This window comes from Ovis canadensis, chromosome 15 (assembly GCF_042477335.2).
Source record: "Ovis canadensis isolate MfBH-ARS-UI-01 breed Bighorn chromosome 15, ARS-UI_OviCan_v2, whole genome shotgun sequence".
Taxonomy (NCBI): Eukaryota; Metazoa; Chordata; class Mammalia; order Artiodactyla; family Bovidae; genus Ovis; species Ovis canadensis.
In genome coordinates this window covers 85,850,148-85,864,584 of record NC_091259.1, presented here as the reverse complement: position 1 = coordinate 85,864,584, position 14,437 = coordinate 85,850,148, and the positions used below count along the sequence as shown (strand labels likewise).

General features: G+C 37.9%; 2 pseudogenes; both read right to left on the bottom strand.

The window, feature by feature from the left end:
- Positions 1-1,820: 1,820 nt before the first annotated feature.
- LOC138420654 (olfactory receptor 5F1-like) lies at positions 1,821-2,764 on the bottom strand (annotated as a pseudogene).
- A 7,775-nt stretch (positions 2,765-10,539) lies between these two features.
- LOC138421031 (olfactory receptor 5F1-like) lies at positions 10,540-13,728 on the bottom strand (annotated as a pseudogene).
- Positions 13,729-14,437: the final 709 nt, after the last annotated feature.

The window sequence follows — 14,437 nt, the reverse complement described above, 5'->3', positions numbered from 1 at the left end:
CCACTTTGTAAAAATTTGAGACACATTCTGAGTATATGCATTTTGCTATCCTTTTATTTTGTTCTCCTTAAAGAAGGTTGGGTAACCATAGGGACTGGATTATAGGTTTTAATTGTGTCATGAATCCTCTAAAGGTAGAAATTGCAGTCTCAGAAGTATTTAAATATGATCATGTGCAAGTAGATGTGATTAAACGCTGTATGGAACTTGCTGATTTCTCTGCTATTTCAAAGTTATTTATTTGCCAAATTTAAAAAAAAAGATCTATTTAATTTGCTCTTTCTTTGAAGTTTTAGCTTATTCCAATGGTTACATAATCCTCTACCAAATTCTGATTCTTCCCTTTGTGTGTGTGTGTGTACCCCTACACTCTCTGGCTGAATTTAACCTTCAGTCTAGCTCTGTTCTTGAAAGTATGTTAGTCACTCAGTTGTGTCTGACTCTTTGGGACCCCCTGGTCTGTAGCCCGCTGAACTCCTTTGTCCACAGAGTTCTCCAGGCAAGAATACTGGAACGGATTGCCGTTTCCTTCTCCAGGGACCTTCCCAACCCAGGGATTGAACCCAGGTCTCCTGCATTGCAGGAAAATTCTTTACCAACTGAGCCAACATGGAAGCTCTGTTTTTAAGTGAAATAAATTAGAAGGAGATACTAACTTCTAATTACATGCCTACATGAATATTCATCAGACCCTGCTGGACTATATGGACAGCAGAGGGCATTGGATGGTGTGACAGGTCATGGGATCTGCTTTGTTATATCCCAGATGACTTCAATATTGCAACTTCTATCAGGAGCAATTTCAGTAGCAAGGGCAAGGGAAGAGCCACAGGGAATATCCCTCCAAAAGTTCTAAGTGTGGTTAGCATCTTAGCAAGCCCTGAACCCCACTAAATTTCCTCCAGAATTCTACTATGCCACTCCATTCCATCTATATATTATTGCTTACCTTTAATATAATATACAGATTAACTTTAATGGATTTTGTTGGTGACTGGTAGAATATTTCCATAATTAGGGAATCCCTGAGACTGTTTTTAGGATATGAGTCTGCTTTATCCTTCAAAGATCAGTCTACACACTTTGAACTATACATTGATTAAACTCTGCTGTAGCTGACTGTGATTGCATGTGGCTTTGTGTATAATATGTGGATCAGTCTGGGAGATGAAATGTGAGAGAACAGGAAACTTTTGAGAAGAAAAGATGGGAAGAGAAGAAAAGCTGTTGCAGTTGGTGCCTTCTAACCAGACAGCAGTTTTCTAAACAAAATACATTTAAACAAATTCCTATATATTCTTAATGAATAAGTATGTGTTTATGGGGATAAAGGAAATGAAAGTCCACATGTTTACTATAGCAGTTAAATGATATTCCTGTTTTTTGATTTAAGCATTACCTCCCTAATTTAATAAAATGGAAATCTACTTTGAAAACATTTTGGCACATGTGATATATACAATCCTTTACAGATCATAAATGTTGAAAAAATACATTTAAAAAGCTGACAATTACAAATATAATACACAACTAGATACATGTGACATTGCAAAAGTTATCTCCATATACTTAACCCTTTATTTCCGTAATCAAGACAGCTTTATGAATAAATCACATTTTAGAAATCTATAGGAACACATACAATGATTAGAAAAAAGTTTCATAATCTTACATAAGTTTGATAAGTTATATCTAACAGGACTCGTGTCCATGAACATTACCAGAACATGATTATACAGACAAAGTTTTAATGAAGATAAGCTTGATCCAGTTTCTGAAAGTTAAATTGCATGTTCTATTTAGTTCAGAAAATTAATCAATCACAGAAATGAGGGAATCCGTTTCATAGTAGTCACATTCCATAAAGCCTTCTTCACTTCCCTGTTCCTGAGGCTGTAGATCAGAGGGTTCAACACGGGGATGACCACTGTGTAGAACACGAAGCCACTTTGTCCTGAGTCAGGGAGTAGCTGGAGGAAGGTCTGAGATAAGTGTAGATGGAGGTGGAATAGAACAGCCTGATGGCTGTCAGGTGAGACGCACACGTGGAGAAGGCTTTGCGCCTCCCCTCCCCTGCATGCATGCGGAAGATGGAGAAGAGAATGTAGCAGTAGGAGGTGAGGATCACCAGCAGAGCCCCAACCATATTCACACCAGCGAATGTGGACAAGATGCTTTCATGCAGGCGTGTGTCAGAACATGAGAGCTTAAAAAGTGGGGGACTGTCACAGAAGAAGTGATTGATGATATTGGAACCGCAGAATGGCAAGCTGCTTACACAACTGGTGTTCACCACAGAGTTCAACAGTCCTGCTGTAAAAGCCCCTGCTGCCATTTTCAGGCAGACCGTCCTGGACATGATCAAGGAGTAAAGGAGAGGGTTGCATATGGCCACATAGCAGTCATGGGCCATTAACCCAAAAAGGATGCATTCAGTCGTGGCCAAGGCTATAAAGAAATACATCTGCAGAAAGCAGCCAGCAAAGGAGATGGACTTCTTTTCTGATAATAGATCTACCAGCATCTTTGGGGTGATGGTGGATGAGTAACAAACATCCACAAAGGACAGGTTAGCCAGGAAGAAATACATGGGTGTATGAAGCTGGGAATCAATTCCGATTAGGAGAATCATTCCAACATTCCCCACAACTGTAAGTGTATAATTCACAGAAAAAAGGCAAAATAGGGTAATCTGTAACTCCAGTGAGTCTGCTAAGCCCAACAGGATGAACTCAGTGAGCACAGTATAATTTTTTCTGGCCATTTATTACAGAAATTTTATGCTTAAAGTTGAATTCATTCTTAATATTTTCCTCTCAAAAGTTTACAGGAAGTGGTAGGTCTAATAAAATCAATCACACATGAAAAAAAAAATCTAGGGTAACAGAGCATAATATACAGAACAAGTGGAGCAAGAGGAAAACTAGTGGACAAATGAATACACATCGTGCTTAGTTGCTCAGTCATGTCCGACTCTTTGCGACACCACAGACTGTAGCCCACCAGGCTCCTCTGTCCATGGGATTTTTGCAAGCAAGGATGGTGGAGTGGGTTGCCGTTTCCTTCTCCAAGAATAAGCATTGGCATTTATTAAGCTATTCTCCGTGTTAAAGTGCACCTCGGTTGAAGGATTCTCAAATTATTGGGCTAAGTACACATATTTCACTTCAGTTTCTGCAAATGCAATATATATATATATACACACATATATTCTGTACTTTCTCTTCTAGCCTACATCCAAAATGCAAAGAACCAAACTATTCTAGCTGAAGGCCCTCCCATGGTCTGAATAGGTACGTGAGTTTAACTCAATGCAATTTTTTCTCCTCAGGACCACTCTTCATATTCTACAACTCTAAAATCTATGTAAAGTAATTAGCCTCCAATTAAAATAAATAAATTTAAAAAATAAAATAAAATCTATGTATCAACTCTTGAAAATTGCTTCTGTATTCCCCATGCAGTAAAAAAATTCCATTTCAAATAATCATCATTTTGACATTTACCATATTCATAAGCATGATTTTGTCATGTTTTAACTTAAACCAAATGACTCCTTCAATACAAAGCACACTATCAAATTAATGCCATGTATTAATATTAGCACACACTGTACCTGTCCACATTAATCAATGGCAGCACCAAGTACTTAACAGCATCCTCCCCATTACTAACTTTTCTAGTTTATTGTTTTCTTTTTTATTAGAAATCCAAATAACTCAGTTGCACAAAAATGAAAAGAAGATTTTCATTTTCTAAAGGAAATGGATTTGAATTACCTTTTTGTAAGAATCTGAGACACGTTTTGAACGTATACACACGGCTGCCTTTTATTTGTTTTTTCTTGAGGAGGGTTGCATAACCTTGAGGACGGGATTACAGGTTTTGGTTGTGGCATCAGTCCTCTAAAGGCATAAACTCTAATCTCAGAGGCAGTTAAAATAAGATCACATGCAGCCGGATGCAGTCAAACGGGACGTGGATCCTGCATCCCCATGTGACTATTGATCTCTTTGTTACCTTAATGTTTCCCCAATGTTTATAAGATGTTAATTTTAATTGGCCGTTTAATTGCTTCTTTGTAGCTTTAGCATATTCCATAAGGGTGCATTTCCCACTACCAAGTTATTATTTTTCCATTTCTGTTTGAGTTTGTGTATGTTCGTGTGTGTGTTCACCCCTCTCCTTGTCTCAGTGAATTTAATCTTTATTCCAGCTCAGTAATTGAGTGAAATAAATAAGAAAATGACACTCACTTCAATCCTTAAAAAAAAAAACCCTTTTAAATACTCTACTCTGATTAAATAATATATTTAAATAAAACATATTTTTAAGATTCTGTAATTACATTTGTTTGTTGAAACTGCCTGTGATTCTGATCTTACAAAGAATTTAAACTACAAATATTCCATAGCAAAAACACAAATCACAAAGAGAAATGAATCATACTGTGTGTCCATAAGAAGAGAGAGTCTATTTGCATAGAGAAATAAATAAATCATGGCAACATATTCTTAGTTCAATCTCTAAGGTAATAGAACTAAAAATCAAAATAAATAAATAGAATCTAATGAAACATAAAAGTTTTTGCCAGCATAAGAAAGCATAAGCAAAATGAAAAAACAACCTAGGTCTGGGTAAAAATTTTTGCAAACCATGCAAATGACAAGGGCTTAATTTCCAAAAGTTACAAACAGCCCATATAACTCAATCACAACAACACACCAAAATAGCAAACAATCCATGAAAAAAATTGCCAGAAGACCTGATTAGACATTTTTACAAAGAAAACATACAGATGGCCAACAGGCACATGAAAAGATGCTCAACAACAATAGTTGTTCATGAAAGGTAAATTAAAGCTACAACGAAGTATCACCTCACACCAATCAAAATAGCCATCATTAAAAAAAAAAAAAACTACTACTAATAAATGCTAGCTTAGCAGCAGCAGCAGCAGCAGAGAGCTTGTGGAGAAAAGGGGATCCTAGTACATTGTTGGTGGGAATGCAAACTGGTGCAGCCACTGTGGAAAACTTACTGACCTTCCTTAAAAATCTAAAATAAAATTGCCATATGATCCAGCAATCACAACCCTCAGCATATATCTGAATAAAACTATAATTCGAAAAGATATATGCTCCCTTATGGTCCTAGTAGTGTTATTTACAATAGCTAAGGCATGAAAGCAATCTTAATGTCTGTTGACAGATGAATGGATAAAAATATGGTACATATATACAATGGAATATTAGCCATAAAAAAGAATAAAATAATACCATTCACAGCAACATGGATTGACCTAGAGATTATCATATTAAATGAAGCAACTCATAAAGAGAGAGACAAATATCCAAATATGGAATGATATTATTTATATGTGGAATCTAAAAAAATGATGCAAATGAACTTATTTACAAAACAAAGAGACTCACAAACATAGAAAATAAATTGATCGTTACCAAAGGAGAAAAAGGGTATGGGGGGCAAATTTGGAGTTTAGGATTAGCAGATACAAACTATTATTTACAAAATAGATGACCAGCAAGGTCCTAGTGTGTGTGTGTGTGTGTGTGTGCATGCGTGTGTGCACACGTGCATGTGTATACACACACAAGGATCTATATTTAATATCCTATGTCGTTGTTGTTCATTCACTCAGCTATGACTGACTCTGTGACCCATGGACTGCAGCATGCCAGGCTTCCCCATCCTTTACTATCTCCCACAGTTTGTTTAAACTCATGTCTGTTGAGTCTGTGATGCCATCCAACCATGTCATTCTCTGTTGCCCCCTTCTCCTCCTAAACTCAATCATTCCCAGCATCAGGATTTTTTTCCAATGAGTCTCTTCCCATTAGGTGGCCAAAGTATTGTAGCTTCAGCTTCATCATCAGTTCTTCTAATGAATATTCAGCATTGACTTCCTTTAGAATTGACCAGTTTGCTCTCTTTGCAGGCCAAAGGACTCTCAAGAGTCTTCCTGAGCACAACAATTAGAAGGCATCAACTCTTCAGCACCTAGCCTTCTTTATGGTCTGACTCTCACATCCATACATGACTGCTGGAAAAACCATAGCTTTGACTATATGTACCTTTATCCACAGAGTGATGTCTTTGCTTTTTAATACTTTGTCTAGGTTTGTCATAGCTTTCTTTCCAAGGAGCAAACATCTTTTAATTTCATGACTTCAGTCACCATCCTCAGTGAGGAAAATAAGGATATCTCAAAGGAAATAATAATAGACAGAATGTTAAAAGGCATATTCAGAGCAAGTCACCCAGTTAAAAGCAAGATTTCTGAGCCTGAATAAGTGGTCAAACCCAGAGAATCAAATTAGGGAAGGCTTTCTTTTCATATTAGCTGAAGGAAATGAAGTTTACAGAAGTGATCTTGTATTGAAGAGGTCGACGAGCCAGCCATGGCTGGAAAATCTCTCTTTTCTACCCTTTACCAATCAGAATAATGGTTCTGCTAGAAAGCGATATTCTTCTCATGCAGGTAGTATGTTCTGACATGAAAGTTATATTCAGAAACCAGTATCTGAAGACGCCCTACCAGCATATATGGAAAATTTTGGAAAACCTTTCTCAGAATTAAATGCAACACATGATCTTTGCTTCTTCCTATTGTTCTGTGCAGTCAGCAGAGGTACAACTGCCAATGAGTTAACATTAAATGTCTCGAATATGATTTCATAATTTTTGCTCAAACATGCATCTTTTCATGAGACTATCAATACCAGGCCTGCTATATCATGCTTTGTCTTTTAATCTAATAAAGTTAATTTGATGTCTATTAGTTTTCAGGCTATACATTGGGACTAGAGAAAGAAAGCTGAATAATTTCATTGGAAAGAGAAACATAGGCAATATTCTGCAAAATTAAAAAGCAACAACAGTAACAAGACCCATTAATAAATGCCATGTGTTATATCAGAGATATCAATATCCTGAATAGAGTTTGGGATTAATTTTCTGTTTAAAATAACATCACTTTCTAACACCATATACAAAAATAAACTCAAAATGGATTAAAGATCTAAACATTAAGACCAGAAACTATAAAATTCCTAGAGGAGAACATAGGCAAAACACTCTCTGACATAAATCACAGCAGGATCCTCTATGACCCACCTCCCAGAATACTAGAAATAAAAGCAAAAATGAACAAATGGGAACTAATCAAAATTAAAAACTTCTGTACAACAAATGAAACTATAAGCAAGGTGAAAAAACAGCCTTCAGAATGGGAGAAAATAATGGCGTATGAAGCAACTGACAAACAACTAATCTCAAAAATATACAAGGAACTCCTGCAGCTCAATTCCAGAAAAATAAACGACCCAATCAAAAAACGGGCCAAAGAACTAAATAAACATTGTTCCAAAGAAGACATACAGATGGCTAACAAACACATGAAAAGATGCTCAACATCACTCATCATCAGAGAAATGCAAATCAAAACCACAATGAGGTACCATTTCACGTCAGTCAGAATGGCTGTGATCCAAAAGTCTATAAGGAATAAATGCTGGAGAGGGTGTGGAGAAAAGGGAACCCTCTTCCACTGTTGGTGGGAATGCAAACTCGTACAGCCACTATGGAGAACAGTGTGGAGATTCCTTTAAAAACTGGAACTAGAACTGCCTTATGACCCAGCAATCCCACCGCTGGGCATACACAGTGAGGAAACCAGAATTGAAGAGACACGTGTACCCCAATGTTCATCACAGCATTGTTTATAATAGTCAGGACATGGAAGCAACCTAGATGGATGTGTAGATTAGTTAGATATTGTCAAGTTCCCTTCCATAGGATTTGTTCCATTTTTCATGTTTACTAGCAATGTATAAAAGTGTCTGTTTCCACACACTCATCAACACTTTACTCACGTGCTTTAGAAATTTTCCAGTGAGATAGGAGAGAAATAGTATGTCAGTATAGTTTTAATTTGTGTTTTTTTTCTTTTTTTTATGTAATAGTAAGAGGTGTCATACCTTTTTCAACTCATTAATTCTGTCAGTGGGGAAAAACCACACCATTGGTCACCGAGTCCAAGTGTTTGCATGTCCCATGAGACAGCATGCCGTTGTCATAAGGTGTTGTTGGCAATATATTTGTCTTCTCTAGGCTATGTTGTTATGAAGTGAGATGCTTCTGGGTATGTAGGAAGTGAAACTCATTTTTTACTTTCCAATTGCCTTACTTCTTTATGAAGTGAGCTTTTTTGTCAAAAATACAGAGATATATAGATATTCAGGAAGTCCATAAGTGACATTGCTGGGAGATGCATGGTGGGTAGGGAAAGCAAATTCAAACCCAAAGTAAGTATCTCTGTAGGTTCATCAGTTGTACTAAGGGTACCACTCTGGGGAGGGAAACTGTTCAAGATACAATATGTACAAAATTATTTACTTCAGCATTATTTATGATTACAAATATCAGAAACAGTTAAAATGCAAAAGTACAGGCCATACAATATAGTTTTATACAGGTTAAAAAATAATAATGATACTCTATGAAGCAATATACAGTGGTTTTTAGTGTATGGAGTTAAAGTAAAAAAAAGAAAAATGCAGAAGAGTTCACACTGTATGTTACTTTTTGTGTAAAAAAGGAAATTTAAATACACAAATAAAAGTCCAGAGATAAAATGGTGGAGTAGAAAAAAATATTTATGTTTAAAAAACTATATAATAAAGTTAACATTTTAACAAGAGCTGACCCCCTCTCAATTTCCTTCTGAGTTCTATTAAGTCACTCCCATTCCACTTTCATATTAAGGCTTACTTTTAATAGTCAGATTAACTTTAAAGGATTTTTTTGGTAGTTTGCAGAAGATTACCATAAGCAGGAAATCCATGAGTCTATTATACAGAACATGTCAGTTTCACCCATTAAACACTGCAATGCCTGTTTTGGAACTATGCCCTGATTAAACATAACCGAGTGCGTGCTCATGTGGCTTTGTGTGTATGTGTCACTCTGGAGGAGAGACTCACAGAAAAATAGGAAATGTTTGAGAAGAAAAGAAAGGAATAGAAAAAAAAAAAAAACTGGTCTAATTGTGCTTTTTAACCAAACAGCTGTTTTCTATACAGAACACTGCCACACAATTCATATTTATACTTTAGTGAATATGTATGCATTTGTGGAAATAAAGGAAAAAAAGGTGAAGGGCTTACTATTACATTTAAAATAACATTCTTGAATTGTATTTAAGCATATCCCCAGAAAATGATTCAGCAAAATAAAATGGAAATATATTATGAATTTAAAATATTTTGCCACCGGTGATATATATATATCACTTACAAATCATAAATGGTGAAAACAAATGCATCAAAAAAAGGGAAAATTCAGTAAATGGTTCATTTCATGTGACCTTGTTACTTTTGTCTCTATATACTTAGTCCTTTATTTCCCTAATCTAAATTTCTTTATAACTAAGCCCTATTTTAGGGATCTAGTGAAATATGCAATGATTAGAAGAAAGCTCTATGCTCTTACCTAATGAGGATAAATTATATTCATCAAATAAATACTGTATAATATTAACTTATATGCAGAATATGTCATGAGAAATGCTGGAATGGATGAAGCATAAGCTGGAAATATCAATAACCTCAGATATGCAGATGACACCACCCTAATGGCAGAAAGTGAAGAAATAAAGAGTCTCTTGATGAAAGTGAAAGAGGAGAGTGAAAAAGTTGGCTTAAAACTCAACATTCAGAAAACTAAGATCATGGCATCTGGTCCCATCACTTCATGGGAAATAAATGGGAAAACAGTAACAAACTATTTTGGGGGTCTCCAAAATCACTGCAGATGCTGACTGCAGCCATAAAATTAAAAGATGTTTGCTCCTTGGAAGAAAAGTTATGAGCAATCTAGACAGCCTATTAAAAAGCAGAGACATTACTTTTCCAACAAAGGACCGTCTAGTCAAAGCTATGGTTTTTCCAGTGGTCATATATGGATGTGAGTTGAACCATAAATAAAGCTGAGTGCTGAAGAATTGATGCTTTTGAACTGTGGTGTTGGAGAAAAGTTTTGAAAGTCCCTCGGACTGCAAGGAGATCCAACCAGTCTGTGCTAAATGAAATCAGTCCTGAATATCCATTGAAGGAATAGTGCTGAAGCTGATACTCTAATCCTTTGGCCACCTGAGGTGAAGAACTGACTCATTTGAAAGGACCCTGATGCTGGGAAATATTGAAGGTGGGAGGAGAAGGGGACGACAGAGGATGAGATGATTGGATGGCATCACTGACTCAATGGACATGAGTTTGAGTTAAGTCTGGGAGTTGGTGATGAACAGGGAAGCTTGGCATGCTGCAGTCCATGGGGTCACAAATAGTCAGACACGACTGAGCAACCTAACTGAACTGAACTGAGTATTAACAGAACATGATTACATAGATAATGCTCTAATGAAAATAAGTTGGACCAGTATTTCAAATTTCAAGACATAGTCTATTTAGGCCTGAACCACTCACAAAATAAAGGAACCCTTTTCCTAGTAATTATGTTTCATAAACCCTTTTTTAAATCCTTATCTCCGAGGCTGTAGATCAGAGGATTCAACATGGGGATCACCACCGTGTAAAACACAGAAGCCAATTAATCCTGAGTCAGGGAGTAGCTGGAAGTAGGTCTCAGATAAGTGTAGATGGAGGTGGAATAAATCAGAATAACATCAGTCAAGTGAGAGGCACATGTGCAGAACTCTTTGCACTTTTCCTCCCTGGATGCATACAAAAGGTGGAGAAGGGAATGTAGGAGTCGGAAGTGAGGCTCACCAGCGGACTTCTGACTGTATCCACACCCACACTACAGACAAGATGATTTCATACAGATACGTGTCTGAACATGAGAGCTTAATAATTGAAGGGAAGTCACAGAAGTGATGGATAACATTAGAACTGCAGAATGCGAAGCTGCTTCTTCAACTTGTCTGAAACTTGGAGTTGAGCAGTCCTACAGTGAAAACCCCTGTTGCCATTTTCAGGCAGACCATCCTGGACATGATCAAGGAGTAAAGGAGAGGGCTGCATATGGCCACATAGCGGTCACGGCCATTTACCCTAAAAGGATGCATTCATTTGTGGCCAAGGCTAAAAAGAAGTTCATCTGCAGAAGTTCAGTCACTCAGTCGTGTCCGATTCTGCAACCCCATGAATCGCAGCATGCCAGGCCTCCCTGTCCATCACCAACTCCCGGAGTTCACTCAGACTCATGTCCATCGAGTCAGTGATGCCAACCAGCCATCTCACCCTCTGTCGTCCCCTTCTCCTCCTGACCCCAATCCCTCCCAGCATCAAAGTTTTTTCCAATGAGTCAACTCTTCTCATGAGGTGGCCAAAGTACTGGAGTTTCAGCTTTAGCATCATTCCTTCCAAAGAAATCCCAGGACTGATCTCCTTCAGAATGGACTGGTTGGATCTCCAGGGAGAGAGTCCAAGGGACTCTCAAGAGTCTTCTCCAATACCACACTTCAAAAGCATCAATTCTTCAGCACTCAGCCTTCTTCACAGTCCAACTCTCACATCCATACATGATCACAGGAAAAACTATAGCCTTGACTAGATGGACCTTAGTCGGCAAAGTAATGTCTCTGCTTTTGAATATGCTATCTAGGTTGGTCATAACTTGTCTTCCAAGGAGTAAGTGTCTTTTAATTTCATGGCTGCAGTCACCATCTGCAGTGATTTGGGAGCCTTTGTTTCCCCATCTATTTGCCATGAAGTGATAGGACTGGATGACATGATCTTCGTTTTCTGAGTGTTGAGCTTTAGGCCAACTTTTCACCCTCCTCTTTCACTTTCATCAAGAGGCTTTTTAATTCTTCTTCACTTTATGCCATAAGGGTGGTGTCCTCTGCATATCTGAGGTTATTGATATTTCTGCCGGCAATCTTGATTCCAGCTTGTGTTTCTTCCAGTCCAGCGTTTCTCATGATGTACTTTGCATACAAGTTAAATAAGCAGGGTGACAATATACTGCCTTGACATACTCCGTTTCCTATTTGGAACCAGTCTGTTGTTCCATGTCCAGCTTTAACTGCTGCTTCCTGACCTGCATACAGATTTCTCAAGAGGCAGGTTAGGTGGTCTGGTATTCCCATCTCTTTCAGAATTTTCCACAGTTTATTGCGATCCACACAGTCAAAGGTTTTGGCATAGTCAATAAAGCAGAAATAGAAGTTTTTCTGGAACTCTCTTGCCTTTTCCATGATACAGTGGATGTTGGCAATTTGATCTCTGGTTCCTCTGCCTTTTCTAAAACCAGCGTGAACTTCAGGAAGTTCACGGTTCATGTTTTGCTGAAGCCTGGCTTGGAGAATTTTGAGCATTACTTTACCAACATGTGAGATGAGTGCAATTGTGCGGTTGTTTGAGCATTCTTTCGCATTGCCTTTGTTTGAAATTGGAATGAAAACTGACCTTTTCCAATCCTGTGGCCACTGCTGAGTTTTTTAAACTTGCTGGCATACTGAGTGCAGCACTTTCACAGCATCATCTTTCAGGATTTGAAACAGCTCAACTGGAATGCCATCACCTCCACTAGCTTTGTTCATAGGGATGCTTTCCAAGGCCCACTTGACTTCACATTACAGGATGTCTGGCTCTAGATTAGTGATCACACCATCATGATTATCCAGGTTGTGAAGATCTTTTTTGTGCAGTTTTTCTGTGTATTCTTGCCACCTCTTCTTAATATCTTCTGCTTCTGTTAGGTCCATACCGTTTCTGTCCTTTATTGAGCCCATCTTGGCATGGAATGTTCCCTTGGTATCTCTAATTTTCTTGAAGAGATCTCTAGTCTTTTCCATTCTGTTGTTTTCCTCTATTTCTTTGCATTGATCACTGAAGAAGGCTTTCTTATCTCTTCTTGGTATTCTCTGGAATTCTGCATTCAGATGCTTATATCTTTCCTTTTCTACTTTGCTTTTCGCTTCTCTTCTTTTCACAGCTATTTGTAAGGCCTCCCCAGACAGCCATTTTGCTTTTTTGCATTTCTTTTCCATGGGGATGGTCTTGATCCCTGTCTCCTGTACAATGTCATGAATCTCATTCCATAGTTCATCAGGCACTCTATCTATCAGATCTAGGCCCTTAAATCTATTTCTCACTTCCACTGTACAATTATAAGGGATTTGACTGAGGTCATACCTGAATGGTATAGTGTGTTTCCCTACTTTCTTCAATTTGAGTCTAAATTTGGTAATAAGGAGTTCATGATCTGAGTCACAGTCAGCCCTGGTCTTGTTTTTGTTGACTGTATAGAGCTTCTCCATCTTTGGCTGCATAGAATATAATCAATCTGATTTTGGTGTTGACCATCTGGTGATGTCCATGTGTAGAGTCTTCTCTTGTGTTGTTGGAAGAGGGTGCTTGCTATGACCAGTGCATTTTCTTGGCAAAACTCGATTAGTCTTTGCCCTGCTTCATTCCGCATTCCAAGGCCAAATTTGCCTGTTACTCCAGGTGTTTCTTGACTTCCTACTTTTGCATTCCAGTCCCCTATAATGAAAAGGACATCTTTTTTGGGTGTTAGTTCTAAAAGGTCTTGTAAGGCCTTCATAAAACCATTCAATCTGCAGAAAGCAGCCAGCAAAGGAGATGGTCTTCTCTGATATAAATCTACCCGCATCTTTGTAGTGATGATGGATGAATAACAAGCACTCACAAAGGACAGGTTAGCCAGGAAAAAGTACATGGTGTGTGAAGTCAGAAATCAGTCCTGATTAAGAGGATCATCCTAACATTCCCAACTGTAAGTGTATAAATCACAGAAAAGAGCAAAAAGCGGATAACCTGCTGCTCCAGTGTGTCTGCTAATCCTGAAAAGATGAAATCAGTCAGTGAAATATATTTTTTTCTGGCCATTTATTATAAGTAAATTAGTGTGTGTGCTGCCAGTAATTAAGTTGTGTCCGACTCTTTGTGACCCCATATGCACTGTAGCATGTCAGGCTTCCCTGTCCTTCACAATCTCCTGGAGTTTGCTTAAATACATGTCTATTGAGTCAATGATACTATCTAACCATCTCATCTTCCACCACCCTCCTCCTTTTGCCTTTAATCTTTCCCAGCATCAGGGTATTTTTTTTTTTCCAGTGAATTGGCTTTTCACATCAGGTGGCTGAAGTATTGCAGCTTCAGCATCAATCTTCCCAGTAAATATTCAGGGTTGATTTCCTTTGGAATTGGCTGGTTTGATCTACTTAAAATTGACTGGTTTGATCTCCTTGCAGTCTAAGGGACTCTCAAGAGTCTCCCCCAGCACCACAATTCAAAAGCATCAATTCTATAGAGGTTAGCCTTCTTTATGGTCCAGCTCTCACATCCATGCATGACTACTGGAGAAACTGTAGCTTTGACTATACAGACCCTTGTCAGCAAAGTGATGCCTTTGCTTTCTAATG